The sequence below is a fragment of the Camponotus vicinus genome, unplaced genomic scaffold (assembly GCF_025532165.1).
Source record: "Camponotus vicinus isolate PSW18456_S1 unplaced genomic scaffold, iyCamVici1.0 SCAF_4, whole genome shotgun sequence".
Classification (NCBI taxonomy): Eukaryota; Metazoa; Arthropoda; class Insecta; order Hymenoptera; family Formicidae; genus Camponotus; species Camponotus vicinus.
Genome location: NW_028141976.1, coordinates 7435767 through 7453005, shown reverse-complemented (window position 1 = coordinate 7453005; position 17239 = coordinate 7435767). Strand labels below are relative to the sequence as shown.

General features: G+C 29.3%; 2 long non-coding RNA genes across 2 annotated transcripts; both read left to right on the top strand.

Annotated features, from left to right (window-relative positions):
- The first annotated feature begins 3816 nt into the window (after positions 1 to 3816).
- Positions 3817 to 5198, top strand: LOC145969642 (uncharacterized). The gene is made up of 3 exons (XR_014438211.1): positions 3817 to 4009; positions 4257 to 4458; positions 4928 to 5198. It is a non-coding gene; the product is annotated as an uncharacterized LOC145969642 (long non-coding RNA).
- Positions 5199 to 6766: 1568 nt separating this feature from the next.
- LOC145969603 (uncharacterized) lies at positions 6767 to 8166 on the top strand. The gene is made up of 3 exons (XR_014438198.1): positions 6767 to 6845; positions 6911 to 7031; positions 7889 to 8166. It is a non-coding gene; the product is annotated as an uncharacterized LOC145969603 (long non-coding RNA).
- Positions 8167 to 17239: the final 9073 nt, after the last annotated feature.

Sequence of the window (17239 nt, the reverse complement as noted above, 5' to 3'; positions counted from 1 at the left end):
TTTGTCGCACGTACAGCTACCAGCACGATAATTCCAAGTTTGAAGTATATGTTAAGGGCAAGAGAAGGTACAGACAAACAGAGAGAGAAAGGAAGAGAGAGAGAGAGAGAGAGAGAGAAAAAGAGAGAATGTGTGTGTGTGTATGTGTGTAAGGAAGCGGCAACGACGGCGGTCGGGCTGAAAGGGGCAAATACCTTTTAGGAGCTTAGAGATTACACTTGGGGGACGAGCTGGCAGTAATGCAAAGGTGAGTCTCGCGAGCGCAAGCCGCTCATTCCCACGAAGGATTCGACTGAACTTATAATACCTACGATGTGGGATCGGTTGCGGCACGCTTCATGCAAGCCCCCTCCTCCACCCCTTTCCCTTTCCTACACTGTCGTTTCATTGACACCTCCGGCTCATCACGTCACGCGCGCTTGACGCATTCATAATTCAATATCAAGTGCGAATCTCATCGATTTCGAGGCCAAAGATTTAGAGCCTACGAAATTACACATGAATTCGATTTATTACCGCTGGATAAGGAATTTCCTTCCTTTTGATTATGAAGAGAGAAAGAAAAGGCCGAAATTGATGGAGAATATTAAGGATAAGCATAAATAAATTAAACGAAACAAATGTCTCGTGGGGAGCAAAGTATCTTAAGATGCTGAAGAAAAAAAATTGTCCTCACATGAAATTGGCCTACGTTCTGATGATATGATATATTTATATAAAATGTCTCTTGTCTTCATATAAATCATCCTTTTTATATCGAACATATTGTATATATATATATTTGTTCTATATATTTTTTTTAGAGGGGGTTGAATTTATTCTCTCATCGAGCCGTTCGATTAAATCCAAACAACGTTCTTCCTTCCACGTGTAACGACCAACCGCGTCACTCTCTGGGATTTTTAACCACTGGCAAAGCAGCGACGAGACTTGTCATTCAATGCGAGAAATACCTTGAATAGCAATATCCATTATCGCGGGATTACACTTGAACGGACACCTCGTTTCATCGTGATCGGATTAGGTTTTATAGGAGCGAGGAGGAGAGGGGAGGTATGGGGGTAGCGCGAAAAAGGAAACGGGAAAATTTCTCAAAGAAGCGGGGAAGAGTATCGCGTCATAGGAGACGGTATCACTTTAATCCGCCACGGGGAGAAATCTTGTAAATAATCGAAGCAATTATCCGGCTCGGTGGCACGGAGACGACGACGATCCTGTAAAGAGATCGGCGCGAGAAAAGAAAAGAGAGGATACCCCGTTTCATTTCATTCGCCCGAATCGATTTCTCGGTGTAACTGAGAAACGAGATGGTTCTTGATGAATCTCGAAAATAGATTCGAGATTAGATTAATACGTGAATGTGAAATCGAGTAACGACAATCTCGAGCTTACAGCTAGAAGGCTAGAAATTTGTACGAATTATCCACGTCAAATTCACGATGTAACGAGCGCGAAAATACGTTCAACTTTGCCCATAAAGATTAAACAAAATTCTCTAATTATGCGTCACAAATAAAGATAAAAAAATTATTTAAAACTAATAAAAAAACTAATAATAAACTAATAAAAAAATTATTTTTTTCTAATAGAGAAAAAGATATTGAAAGATGTTTCTTTTTTCATAGAAAGAAAAACAAAATTAATCTTTCTATTATTTTTTAAATGTAATATTATTTGCCTTTACATTTTTTGTTGATATAGTAAAAAAATTTACATTTTTAACTCATTTCAAATGTAACTTTAATGAGAATTAAAATTAATGAGAATTTTGCGGCAAGTTACATCAAACGCGACATGATTAAATAAGTTTCAGAGCTAGGTGCAAAAATTTTGATTGTGCATCTAACCGAAAATTATCCGAATTATGTTGTGTTTAGTTTCATTTTAATCGCATCTCATTAAATCTGATTAAAACTCTTAAAAAGGTAAAATAAAAAAACAAAAGGATTTATATATAATTTATAAGATGCCTAAATTTATGAATTGCAAATGCATGGAGGATCGCAACTCGGTATGAGTCTTACTACACTCTTAATATACTCGTTTATGATAGTAAGAATGTTAAAAAAAATACATGTGCGAAAAACAACATTAAAAAAAATAAAATGACACTTGTTTTTCCGACAAAAGAAATATTTTGTAAAAAACACCATTTAGTTTTTTTTTCCTATTTACATCTCTACGAAAGTCTCGTAAGGAATATCTCATAATATATTCAAATCGAATTCCCGCGATCGTAAATATATATCGGAATGTACGCCCATCTATTCGCATTAACGCACAATGTCTCTTTGCCGTTCTCGCAGTCGCTTCCCAGACAATGTCGCGTATTCACGCGCAACAATCCCGGATCCTGTAATGTGCCGACGAAAGCTTCCCCTGCATGAATACCCAAGTATGCAAATGTCTCCGTGGCGACGTTAGAGACGTTTCTCTCCTAGTCTTCAAGTATCACTTGAGAGTTCTTGTCTTTCGGCATCTGCGTCGTGTCGTTTGAACTTGTTTACAATACTGGACGTATTGACGAATTCGCATTAGCGAGAAAAAAACAGCAATATTTCCAATCACAAAGGATCTTGCTTGATTTATTCCAATGAATACCAGATAATCTCTTGAAATAATTACGATGATTGTTTGTCCAATTATTTTGAAGATGTTTATTATTATTAAAATTAAGTTGCATGATTCAAACTATCATCATTAATTGTTTTGTTATTAATTACATATATACACATTGCAAAATTTAATTTAAATTAAATTAAAAATTTTGTGTTCTCTTTCTTACAACGTACAACAAATTAAAGAATAAAATCCTAAAAAATAAAATCTAGCTAATGCTAATTTTTAAATAACTATAAGAAATTAGGCTCTGTGTATTAAAACATAAACTTAAATTTAAAGGCCATAAGAGCTAAACGCGGATGATAGTGCGTAAGTTCAACGAGAAAATAAGTTTTTCGTTGAAACTTATTTGTGTGCACAGGGCACAAATTTTCTTGGTACGATACCAAGCAAATTTAAATAATTCTCAATTCGAGAATTTATTTAATTATTATCCCTCTTTCCCCCCTGTAATGTTGTAGGCGAGAAAAATATCGGGCCGAAAGTCGCTGAATCGGGAATCGAACCCGAGTCTTTCGCTTGCCGGGCGACTGCTCTTACCACTGAGCTATTCAGACCCCTCAACTCGATACTTCTCGGTCGCCTACAATTATATATTAAATTGAAGAATAACGCCATCTTCCGCCGGCGTGAATTTTAAATAACTATAAGAAATTAGGCTCTGTGTATTAAAACATAAACTTAAATTTAAAGGCCATAAGAGCTAAACGCGGATGATAGTGCGTAAGTTCAACGAGAAAATAAGTTTTTCGTTGAAACTTATTTGTGTGCACAGGGCACAAATTTTCTTGGTACGATACCAAGCAAATTTAAATAATTCTCAATTCGAGAATTTATTTAATTATTATCCCTCTTTCCCCCCTGCTAATTTTTAATTTTCTAGGCCGATTTTATTTTCCATCTTGTTCTGCATACATGTATTGTATGTTTTTTTTTTAAATTGTGAATTTAAAACTGCGAATAATAAGAAAAAAAGCGATTCAAAACAAGAAAGAGAAAAACAAATTTAAACTATATTTCAAACCAAACGATATATATCTTTACATGACTTTGTTTTTGTATATAATTTTTACAAACACTCCTTGATAAGAAATAGCTCTTCTCTTACATTTAGTAACACACGATATATGATACAAAGCTGACATCGTGTCAACGATGGAAATATATCGTTTTTGGATAATGGAATATTGTATATTAAAGAACAGAACAGCAAGCTGCAGTATTTGTAATGAATCACATCAACTTTTTACAACAATAGAACCGTTTAAAAATCACGTAATCAGTCAACATACTGAGATTTATAACATCATATCAAGAGACGATAATTGGCTATGGAAATTCTTTTACATATCAGAAAATGGAGTTCCAATTTGCAGTATTTGTAAACGTACTCTCTAAATTTCTTAGAGTGAAGCTTGCACTCGAAAAATTGAGTGATTGGTCAAATCACTCTAGTTAGAGTGATTTTTCACTCATAGGAGTGAAAAATCACTCTAACTAGAGTGATTTGACGAGTCACTCAATTTTTCGAGTGCAAGCTTCACTCTAAGAAATTTAGAGAGTATATATGTGCCAATCCCTGAGTTAACATCTATAAGAAATCATTTAATGATTGACCATTATATTAATAATAGGAAAGCGAAACGTCTCCGCAGCTGGGTAAGATTATTCGTCACAGAATTAAGTCCACAGAAGAGAAAATGCCGCATTTGCAACAATGTATACGACGAAAGTAATTCTTACAATTTCATGTTGCACTTGATCTTTATCCATTTGTTGGATGTACCTAGAGAAATTGAAATAAGCGAGGAATAAAAGAAATTAATGATAAATTTTGTAGGTATTACTATTCTTTTAAAGAAATGTTTGCATGCGTTTTTGTGTTCAATAAGCACGTCAAATTCATATATGTATGTGTTTAGCGTTTGTTTATCATAAATATTATAAATATTTAAAAATCAAATATACACATATTTGTATTTTAAAAGCGTTAATAAGTAATCTCTCAACCTTATTTAGCTAATGTCATATTCAAATATTGTCAAATGTATCTATTTACAATTAAAATATAATCTAATCACTAATTTTTATACATTTAAATAATCAAGAATTTTTTAATTCGAAAAATATTTGTATCTGTATTCTCGAATTCTCGAATATATGAAACATACGAATCTTAATAGTAATAATTTTTTCATCTGTTAAATGAACAACGCGCGTAATTGAAGAGAATTTTCTACATTAATTATTCTAAATTTGTCTATTGCTAATCATTTTATATGTAAATGGGTTTTATATGTAATAGGTTTACAAGCAGCTAAGTTCAACAACAATGACGCAAGTTTTGAAATAAATACTGAAAAGAATGCTCCAGCATCTATCAACTGTAACAATATTTTTAATTCTAATAACTCGAATTGTCTCGAACAAATTGAACAATTTGAAAAGTAAAATCTGGTATCCTTGACGAGTGATTATTCGCCTACTTTTGTAATATATAACGTAAAACAATATCACGAAGATAGCTATGTTAATTTTTTGGCAAACTTATAATTTGTAAACTATTTATTAATTAAACATCATCGCATATTTAAAAATATTATTCCTATTATTTTTAAGTATATATTTTGTATAATATACATGTATGTTTTATATAATTTACACTTATATATATTCTAAAGAGAAATAATTTTTACAAAATTTATTAATAACAATATATAAAATATTGTTATTTTTCCAAATAATATATATATATATATATATATATATATATATTATAATGCGATGCGCATTTTAAATGTAAGAAGAATAATATTATTAATATATATTATTAATATAAACATAATATATATATATATATATATATATATATATATATATATAATAATGCGATGCACATTTTAAATGTAAGAAGAATATTATTAATATAAATTAATTCATTATTCTTAATAAAATGATATTTTTAAATAAGCGTATTGATATGTCATTTGCAACATTTGCACATTTGAAAATTATAATTGTTTCAAAATAAGAATTTAATATAATGTTTGTCTAATTTATTCCATCTTTTGCATTTAATTAATTTGTTCCTCTTTATATTATCCCCTTTATTTCATTATTCACACTGATCAAACCGACTGATTTTTAAATTTTAAGATTTCTATCAATTAGCAGCTTTTAATATGTGAATTAGCAATTTTTGACATTTGAATTTATTATAACATTTAAAATTTAATAACTCCTTTTTTGTTAAAATTATACACAATACCTAGAAAGACAAATTACTATTTTTAAAAAAATTAAAGAAGAGAGAAACAAATATATATTCCGAATTATTAACTATTTCAATATTTACTTAAAATATTTAATGCTTTATTTATAATCCTGGTATTTTAATAGTTTTCACTTTTCAGACTTTTAATTTGTGTATATAAAAGTTTGAATATTTTGTTGTATATTCTAAGAATTTATTATTTTTTTTAGATTTTATTATTTTTAAATGCAATGAACATATGATGTATTTTGAACGCATGAAATGAACTTTAAGAAATTAAAAAAAGAACAGAAATGAGAAAAAGTACATCATATATCTTGAGCAAATTGTTATTAAGATGAGGAAAGGAAAAACCGACAATTACTGTCATTAAAATTGGAAGAAATCGATTGGAACAAAATACTTAGAATATATATAATATAAAATGTTAACAGTAAAATATTTATAAAATATTATTTGTATTATTGATATTGTTTTTATTATTTATAAATTATTTGTATTATTGAAATAAAACAAATAATATAAAATAAAAACTCGTAATGTATATTCATTTGATACATATATATTTAATTGTTGGTCAGAAGACACATTCGATACCTAAATTTAATTGTTTGTCATTATATTTCATATTTGTAGATAGAAATTATTTTATACACATATTTCTAGTGTCAATTTCAAACTGTCATTTTCAAATATTGAGAAGCGGAATAAAGCAATGTGAGACGTTGGATAGATCTAAATTGTGTATATTTACATCATTTACACACACATACACACACACAAATCTATTTTGTAAGAATACTTTCCGAACAGAGAAACAGTTCTTCTCTTATATTTCATAACGCACAATCTATAATACAAAGTGATCATCATGGAACGTTGCAGGGAATGTTTGAGAAGAATTTTAGAAGAATCTGACTGGATAACGAAGTATATTAAATTAGAAAACGTACGCGCAAGATGTTGCATTTGTAATATGAAGTATCGAATATTTGGAACAATAACACATTTCAGAGAACATATAATCAATGAACACAATGAGGCCCATAATCAGATAATCTATGTAAATCAATTGCGCCGAGAAGAAGGATGTGATTGGATATGGACAATTTTTTACATAACAAAAAATGCTAATGTAAAGTGCTCGATTTGTGGAATTATATATCCTGTGCCAAGACTTGCTTTACAACAAATAGAATATCATTTATTCGAAGCCCATTATGTTAATAGATATATTAATGAATTTCCGTATTTGAACGCACGGATGTAGAATATAATATAAATTTATAAAATGTCGAAATTACAAAATAAAATTTGGCTCAAATGAATTTCAGAGATATTGTTACATTTCTTCAATATTCATATAGTCAGACCTCCGACAATTAAATCATGTATATACATATTCTTGAGTTGATAAGTTTTATTTTTTTATTAACTTTTTATTTTGTTTATTAACCATCTTTGAGTTGCTTGCACATATATGTATGTGTGTATATAATGATCATATAAAATTTAAGTATTTAGCACTTTCTTTACCATAAGTATTCCACTTACAATTAAATGTATAGCATATTTGTATTTTATAAATGTAATAAATACATTATAAATAAGTTTGTCTAAATTCTGTTTTATAAATGTATCCGAGTCACTCTCGTAGAATTAACGCTATTTAAATCTAAATACAACAAAAGTTTATCCCTCGTTTATTTATGATCCAAATATACATCAATAATTTGCAAAAATTTATACATTTAAATAATTGGATAAGAAATCTTTGAATATAGTATGCGGATCTGCGTACTCAAGTTTTCAAGTATTTGGATAATGAGAGTTCTGATAATATAAATGAGAGAAAGAGAGAGTGAAACTTTAATTGAATAATCGATACGTTTTTAATCAAATAAGATAGTGCTAATTATACTATTCTTGATTATCTTAACAAATTGTACATAAATATAAATATAAATTTAATCGAGCAATTTTAAATTCCAGCTTTGACCTGAACGACAACGATGCAAATTCAAAAACACACGTCAGAATGTTCTACCAGGCATCATCAGCGCGGATTTCTACATTTTAACTTTGACAATATCAACAATACTAAACAATATTGGAGAAAATAAAATTTTGATAAGTAAAGATAGAGTAAAGATAGACGTAATATAATATAATCTTACGAATTGTGTATGTGATTATATTATATTGAAACAGTAACTTGTATGAATAAGAGCATATATATATCGAGTTTCTCCTGTAACTTGTAATTTGTACATTGTATATCTTAAGTAAACATAGTCGTATATTTAAAACTTTCTTTTATCTCAACATCTATCATTTTTTACACATATCTAAAATTTATATTTATACAAATATGTGTAAAAAATAATAAATTAATATTATACAATTTATATTTATATTAACATTAATATATATATATATATATATATATATATATATAAAATACATTAATATGCAATATTTATATTTATATAAATATATGTAGAAAATGATAAATTTATATCATACTTAAATTTATATTTAATATTTTGTATATATATATACATATCTTAAATATTATATCTCGTATAATTTTTATAAAAATTTTTCTACAGCTTATTTTTTTTACAGAAATGACCTTAAAATGTTACATATAATAATAATGTGTATCTAGATATTATTATTTTTCCAAGTAAAAACATTTGTATTATCATGTAATGGATTGTATTTTATTAATTTATAATTAATCATATTACAAGTAATAAAAATTTAATACATTCTCATTAATATAATAACATTTTTAAATAATTTTGATAATGTATCGTTCGCAAAATAATAATTTTTCCTAAAAAGAACATCATATGTCTTGAGCAAATTGTTAGATGATTAAGATGAGGAAAGGAAAAAGCGACAGTTACTGGCATTAAAATTGGAAGAAACCGATTTGAACAAAATACTTAGAATATATATAATATAAAATGTTAACAATAAAATATTTATAAAACATTATTTGTATTATTGATATTATTTTTATTATTTATAAATTATTTGTATTATTGAAATAAAACAAATAATATAAAATAAAAACTCGTAATGTATATTCATTTGATACATATATATTTAATTGTTGGTCAGAAGACACATTCGATACCTAAATTTAATTGTTTGTCATTATATCTCATATTTGTAGATAGAAATTATTTTATACACATATTTCTAGTGTCAATTTCAAACTGTCATTTTCAAATATTGAGAAGCGGAATAAAGCAATGTGAGACGTTGGATAGATCTAAATTGTGTATATTTACATCATTTACACACACATACACACACACAAATCTATTTTGTAAGAATACTTTCCGAACAAAGAAACAGTTCTTCTCTTATATTTCATAACGCACAATCTGTAATACAAAGTGATCATCATGGAACGTTCAAGGGAACGTGTGAGAAGAATTTTAGGAGAATCTGACTGGATAATGAAGTATTTTCAATTAGAAAACGTACGCGCAAGATGTTGCATTTGTAATATGAAGTATCGAATATTTGGAATAATAACACATTTCAGAGAACATATAATCAATGAACACAATGAGGACCATAATCAGATAATCTATGAAAATCAATTGCGCCGAGAAGAAGGATGTGATTGGATATGGACAATTTTTTACATAACAAAAAATGCTAATGTAAAGTGCTCGATTTGTGGAATTATATATCCTGTGCCAAGACTTGCTTTACAACAAATAGAATATCATTTATTCGAAGCCCATTATGTTAATAGATATATTAATGAATTTCCGTATTTGAACGGGCACGGACGTAGAAAATAATATAAATTTATAAAATGTCGAAATTACAAAATAAAATTTAGCTCAAATGAATTTCAGCGATATTGTTACATTTCTTCAATATTCATATAGTCAGACCTCCGACAATTAAATCACGTATATACATATTCTTCAGTTGGTAAGTTTTATTTTTTTATTAACTTTTTATTTTATTTATTAACCATCATTGAGTCGCTTTCACATATATGTGTGTATATAATGATCATATAAAATTTAAGTATTTAGCACTTTTTACCATAAGTATTCCACTTACAATTAAATGTATAGCATATTTGTATTTTATAAATGTAATAAGTACATTATAAATAAGTTTTTCTACATTCTGTTTTATAAATGTATCCGAGTCACTCTCGTAGAATTAACGCTATTTAAATCTAAATACGACAGAAAAAATTTATCACTCGTCTCTTTATAATCCAAATATAGATCAATGATTTGCAAAAATTTATACATTTAAATAATTGGATAAGAAATCTTTGAATATAGTACGCGGATCTGCGTACTCAAGTTTTCAAGTATTTGGATAATGAGAGTTCTGATAAATAGAGAGAAAGAGAGAGTGAAACTTTAATTAAATAATCGATACGTTTTTAATCAAATAAGATAGTGCTAATTATACTATTCTTGATTATCTTAACAAATTGTACATAAATATAAATATAAGTTTAATCGAGCAATTTTAAATTCCAGCTTTGACCTGAACGACAACGATGCAAATTCAAAAACACACGTCAGAATGTTCTACTAGGCATTATCAGCGCGGATTTCTACATTTTAACTTTGACAATATCAACAATACTAAACAATATTGGAGAAAATAAAATTTTGATAAGTAAAGATAGAGTAAAGATAGACGTAATATAATATAATCTTACGAATTGTGTATGTGATTATATTGTATTGTAACAGTAACTTGTATGAATAAGAGCATATATATGTATATCGAGTTTCTTCTGTAACTTGTAATTTGTACATATGTATTTCTTAAGTATGCATAGTCGCATATTTAAAACTTTCTTTTATCTCAACATCTATCATTTTTTACACATATCTAAAATTTATATTTATATAAATATGTGTAAGAAATAATAAATTAATATTATACAATTTATATTAATATTAATATACAATAAATATTAATATATATATATATATATATATATATATATATATATATATATATATATATACAGGGTGGACCATTTTAACCTTTAATGGAGAATAACTCGAAAACCAAGCCCGGGAGAGAAAAATGTTTCCGACAAAAGTTGTTTGGTTTCAAGGGGGCCATAAGATGGTATCATTGGTTTGACCTTGAAGAGTTATTTGAAAGTCACATGAAGGTCACCTTCAATTTCTTAAATGGAACCTACTATTTGTCATTGCATATTCTTGTAGCTTATCTCGAGAGCTTTCCAAAACACTATAATTAAGTACCTTTTCGGTAAGTACTTTTTGAGTTATGAGGCTTGAAATAATTTCTTAATTTTACATAAACCGTAAAATATCTTGTAAAATATTCATTTTTCGATTATCTTACCTTAATACTTTTACGTACAAAATAATGAGAGGAATCAACTGGTGTAAAGAAAACACATAGTTGTTTTGAAGAAAAAATATGTAATTAATTGCAAATTATATATTTTTTCTTAAAAATAACTATGTGTTTTCTTTACACCAGTTGATTCCTCTCATTATTTTGTACATAAAATATTCAGGTAAGATAATCGAAAAATGAATATTTTACAAGATATTTTACGGTTTATGTAAAATTAAGAAATGATTTCAAGCCTCATAACTCGGAAAGTACTTAATGAAACTAACTTAATTATAGTGTTTTGGAAAGCTCTCAAGATAAGCTACAAGAATATGTAATAAAAAATAGGCGATTCCATTTAAAAAATTGAGGGTGACCTTCACGTGACCTTCAAGTAACTATTTAAGGTCAAATTAATGACACCATCTTATGTCTCCTTTAAAACCATATAACTTTTGTTTGAAACATTTTTTCGTATCGCATATTTTTCAAAATATTTGCCTGTTAAGATTAAAATGAATCACCCTGTATATATATAATATATTAATATACAATATTTAGATTTATATTAATATACAATTTATATTTATATTTATATTTATATTATACAATTTATATTTATATAAATATGTGTAGAAAATGATAAATTTATATTATACTTAAATTTGTATTTAATATTTTGTATATATATACATATCTTAAATATTATATCTCGTATAATTTTTATAAAAATTTTTCTACTAGTTATTTTTTTTTACAGAAATGACCTTAAAACGTTACATATAATAATAATGTGTATATCTAGATCTGTAAGTCTAGATATTATTTTTCCAAATAAAAACATTTGTATTATTATGTAATGGATTGTATTTTATTAATTTATAATTAATCATATTACAAGTAATAAAACTTTAATACATTCTCATTAATATAATAACATTTTTAAATAATTTTGATAATGTATCGTTTGCAAAATAACTTTCCTAAACAATATTTTAATATAATATAGTGTTCGATTTATCTTGTTTCTCTGTATATATTTATCTTATCATTCGCATTGATTTTTTAAATTAAAAATACTTGATAGATTAGCAGTTTCTAATATTCTTTTATAATATTTACTATAGAACAACTCTACTTTTCAAAGGAAATTTAAAAAAAAAATATCTTAAATAATATATCATGTATAATTTATAACGGTTGTTCTATATAAATATTTTTTATCGAAAGAATCATTTCAAAAATCATATAAGATGTACATAGAAATAAATATGTTTTCGAATCATTTTAATAAGATATACATATATACAAACATGCTTTGAATCGTAATCGTTCTAATGTTTACCCAAAGCATCAATTTAACATTTTACCTTATTAATAAAAATTTAATTTCTTCAAATAAGTAGTAATTTATAAATTAGCTGTTTCTAACATTTGCACCTAATGTAATATTTGAATTGAATAAGTCTCTTTGTTAAAACTGTAAAGCAATTTTTTTAAAGAGTGGAATCACTTTATTACTTGAAAATCATTAAAATAGAACAAAAATATGTGTTTCGAATTAGATTATTGCAACACATTATTGAAAATATTCATTACACTCTTTATTTGTTAGACAGATGTACTTGAGAAAGATTTAATTCCAGTTATCTTATTTAGGGCAATTAGTATTTAAACAGTACTTAGATTAATATTGTAACCTGTCTTCATGTATAAAATTTTTTATTTGTGCATACAAATATGAATATATGAATTTGGTTGTATATTTTGTGAAGTTCTTTGCGGTTTCGAGCGAAATTTTTTAACAAAAAATTTCACTACTTTTTATAAATTCTCTAAAATTATAATATATAAAACAAATTAATTTTATTTGTTAATATACAATAAAGAGAGTGAGAGAAAGAGAAAGAGAGAAAGCGCTATGTATGCAGTATACACAATATATTTTCAATAAAAGATATGCATTTTTTAGAAAATTATATTATTTTTGAATATGATGAGTATCGTGCAGACCATCATACTTTCTTTACATATTATTTTTTCTAGAATAAATCTTATTATTTTTGTTTAAAATATTTTTTTCTCTATTTATATTTATTTGTTTAAAATTGATTTTGATTCATACTTTTTATTCTAATATATGAAATGCGACCGGATGTATCCGGAAAAGAAAAGTATTTCGTAGCGGGAAAATGCTTTGATTCTGCGATATTTATATTAGCGAACCCCGTTGTCTTTCGATCCCGTTCAGTCCCGCGAAAGAAACGCCGCGCGACGCGGTAGCATCCCCGAGGAGAACGAGGAAACGCATCCGGGAAATCGGGGGAGAGCCCACGACGGTAGTCGACGCACGTCTCGCAGGCTAGAGAGAAGCGACGACGGACCCGTTGTCGTTGCCGTGTGCACACGTGGACCGAAATCAACGACAATGGAGAGAAACGCGCGGCATTCACGTTGCGCACTCGGGGACGAGAAAAGCAGATAAGCAGCCATACTAACGAGACGATGCACGGAGAGATCACGTCCGGCGGCCTGTTCCCGAAGAGACGAACGAGAAGAAAAAGGATTGGCGTACAGGGGGAAAGTCGGGCGAACCGGGCACAGAGGAACTCGGGGAAATCGTGCTACCGTAGGCGCCGCTGCCGCCGCCGCGATTCGCCCTCTCGATAAAGTAAATAAGAACGTACCGACACGTACGTCGCGCGTACGTGCGAGGCAATAACAGGCGACGAATATTTTCTATTGTATTCGACTTACCTCTCCTCTCAACTGCCTTGCCTTGCCGTGTCCTTGTCGCACGCCGCGTCATCGTCGCTTCGTCGGCTCGCGAGGGGCAACACATCGCGAATCGAGAGCACGCCAGGACTACGTGTGCCAAGAAGATTTCCAGTCTTGCCCTTTCCCCAGAGAAAATGTTTAAAAATTTTCCTTTACACATGCAATTTTTACCATGTCGTCCAAATTATGAGTAAATTGAACTGTGAGAAAGAATGACACTTCTTTCAGATTGCGGTTTTCTAACCACATGAGAGAACGAAATGAACTATTCTAAGAATTGGTAAATGCGATTTTTATATAATAATGTTATCAATATTGTTAAGTTTCAATTAATTAATTTTTTTCTCATTTTTTACTGATTTTATCGCAAATAAGAAAAGATAGTAAAATCGTTAAGAATCATATTTTCTATTTCCCGGAGAAGATGTTTAAGAATTTTCCTTTATACATGCAACTTTTATCATGTTGTCCAAATTATGAGTAAGGTGAACTGAAAGGAAAAATGACATCTCTTTCATATTGCAATAGTTTTTCTAAATATCACTTCGTGAGAGAATAAGATGAAACGTATTCTAAGAGTTGGAAAAATAAATGCCATTTTTATATGTATAATAACATCATCAATTTTGTCAACATCGTCAATTTTAATCAATTATATGTATAATAACATCATCAATTTTGTCAACATCGTCAATTTTAATCAATAGTTAATTTTTTTAATGTTTTTTTATCTTGTGTTACTTTGCTGATTTGGTAAAAAAGAAGATATTAAGGAAGCATAAATTCATAAATAATTATGCTTTCACTATTCCCAAGAGAAAATATTTAAGAATTTTTCTTTACACATGCAATTTTTACCATATCGTTCAAATTACAAATAAATTGAACCGAAAGGAAGATTGACATCTCTCTCAGATTGCAGCAGTTTTCTAAGCTTCACAAGAAACGTGAAGCATATTTTAAGAATTGAAGAAACCGCGTGAACGAGTTTATATAATGGCATCATTAATTTTATTAAGTCTCAATAAATAATTAATTTGTTTCCACTTTTTTCATCTCGTCTCACTTTGCCGATTTGATAGAAAATAAGAAGATGATTAGAAAGATGAAATTAGAAAGATGAAATCGTACAGAATCATAATTGAAGGACCAGTTCGCCAAAAATTCGCTCGTAACGTTTCGAGAAGGATCTTCGCGTTCGGACTGAGACGTCAAGGATGCGGAACAGCCGCGATTCCGAACCACTATCGAATTCTTGGCTTCTCTGAAGACCCGGGGCTTGTAGCCCCGGGATCTTGAAGCCTAGAATTTCAAGGGTCCCGTTCCGGGCTTTCGCTCGCGGCTACGATCCCGCGGCAGCATCGTAGTCCAAATTGGTACGAAGTGATCCGTGGTAGGTCGTACCGTTCGCGCTCCAACCGTTGCAGATTCCTCGGACGTTCAGGATCACGTTGACTATGCGATTTTGTGGCTTCATACCACAAAAGCGCGGGAACCGGAAGCACTCGTCGGGAGAGAGAGTCTCCGGATATTCGTATATATTTCACGATCATGAGGATTCCCCGTCGCGTAATATCGACTCCTGCACACTTGCTGCCTGATAATGTCGGATCTCGGCTCTGCGCTGCAAAATGTATTTTAATGAAAATCGAGAAATAAATATATTATTATTCTTTTACCCACGCGTATAAAATTATAACAGTCTTATATATTTTGCATAGATGATACTAACAGGAGAGACAGACAAGAGCTCGAAATATTGCTGAGTTTATTTGCTACAGTTGCGGTTTAAATTAAATAAAGATGACAGTGCAAAATTCTTTGCAGTAGTAAAAAGTTGAAAAAATATTCGCAAGTATTATTTCTGCAAATAATTTGCAAATATTAAAAATTTTAAACAAGGAGATGTTCAAAGGGCAAACTTAATGTTTCCGTAAATTAATATTAAAGAGAAAATGCAAAATTCTTTATGGCAATGAAAAGGGAAGCTAAAAGAGCTTTCGCAAATGTTATATATAATTCTTACACAGGTGAATATTTTGTTTCTAGAAATAATTTGCGAATATTAAAAAATTTTGAACAAGGACATATTCAAAGAGCGAGCTTAATGTTAATTTATATTTCCATAAATTAATATTACAGAGAAAATGCAGAATTCTGCATAATAGCAAATAAAGAAGCTGAAAGAGCGTTCGCAAATATATATAATTCTTAACACTTAAATGTCAATTATTGTTTGTGCAAATAATTTGCGAATATTAAAAAATTCTCGAATAAAATATTCACACGGAGCAACCTAACAAATTTAACGTTAATTTACATTTTCATAAATTAAAGAGACATAGAGAATTATCTAGTTGGATCTTTGACTGGCAATCCACATGCGTATAAACACTCGCAAAATAAGGTGCGTCACTGTAGGCAAGTATCCGGATGACACTTTAATAATATGGGATATAAACAAAGGGGTAAGCAATTGCGTTTGCGTGCGACATAAAGTTCGTTTACCTTCGTATCCTGTACATGTCGAGGCCAAGCATATCGTGCATCTGGAAAGAGAGAGCGATAGGAAGGAGGAGGGAAAGAGTGAGAATCAATAATTACTTGCAATGTAGAGCATGATATAAATAAAGCACGCGCGTGGGAGTATTATACGCATGAAATATGCATCGGTCGTATGCAATCTTTTCATCGGTTTATGTACGCACGCGTTATCCATAATGTGCGTAAAGCGTAAAGAGGAGGGAAATATAGCTTTCGCTTACTTTCGCATCTCCATGTGACAGGCAAATGACGGCGGTCGGTCCGATACGATGACTATAAGCAACGACCACAAACATCATAGGACGGAAGTAAAATTCACGTAGCGCTATAAAGCGTGGATGATCTCACGTGGATAACGTCCGGTCGAGAATCGCCCACCAGTCTGAATGAGCGAGCTCTTTATACGAAACTTTGTCTCGTAAAATGTACAACAGTTAAGACAGAAATAGAGAGAGAGAGTGTGTGTTTGTGTGTGTGTGTAAGAGATAAGAATATCATTGATTATTCATTTCATTTATGAAAAATTGATTATTATTTCATTTATGAAAAATTCATTTTCATTGCTATTTTATTTTATATAAGTTTTGCGATATTTTTTTAAATAAATCGTGAAAATTGTAAGATTTATAAATGATC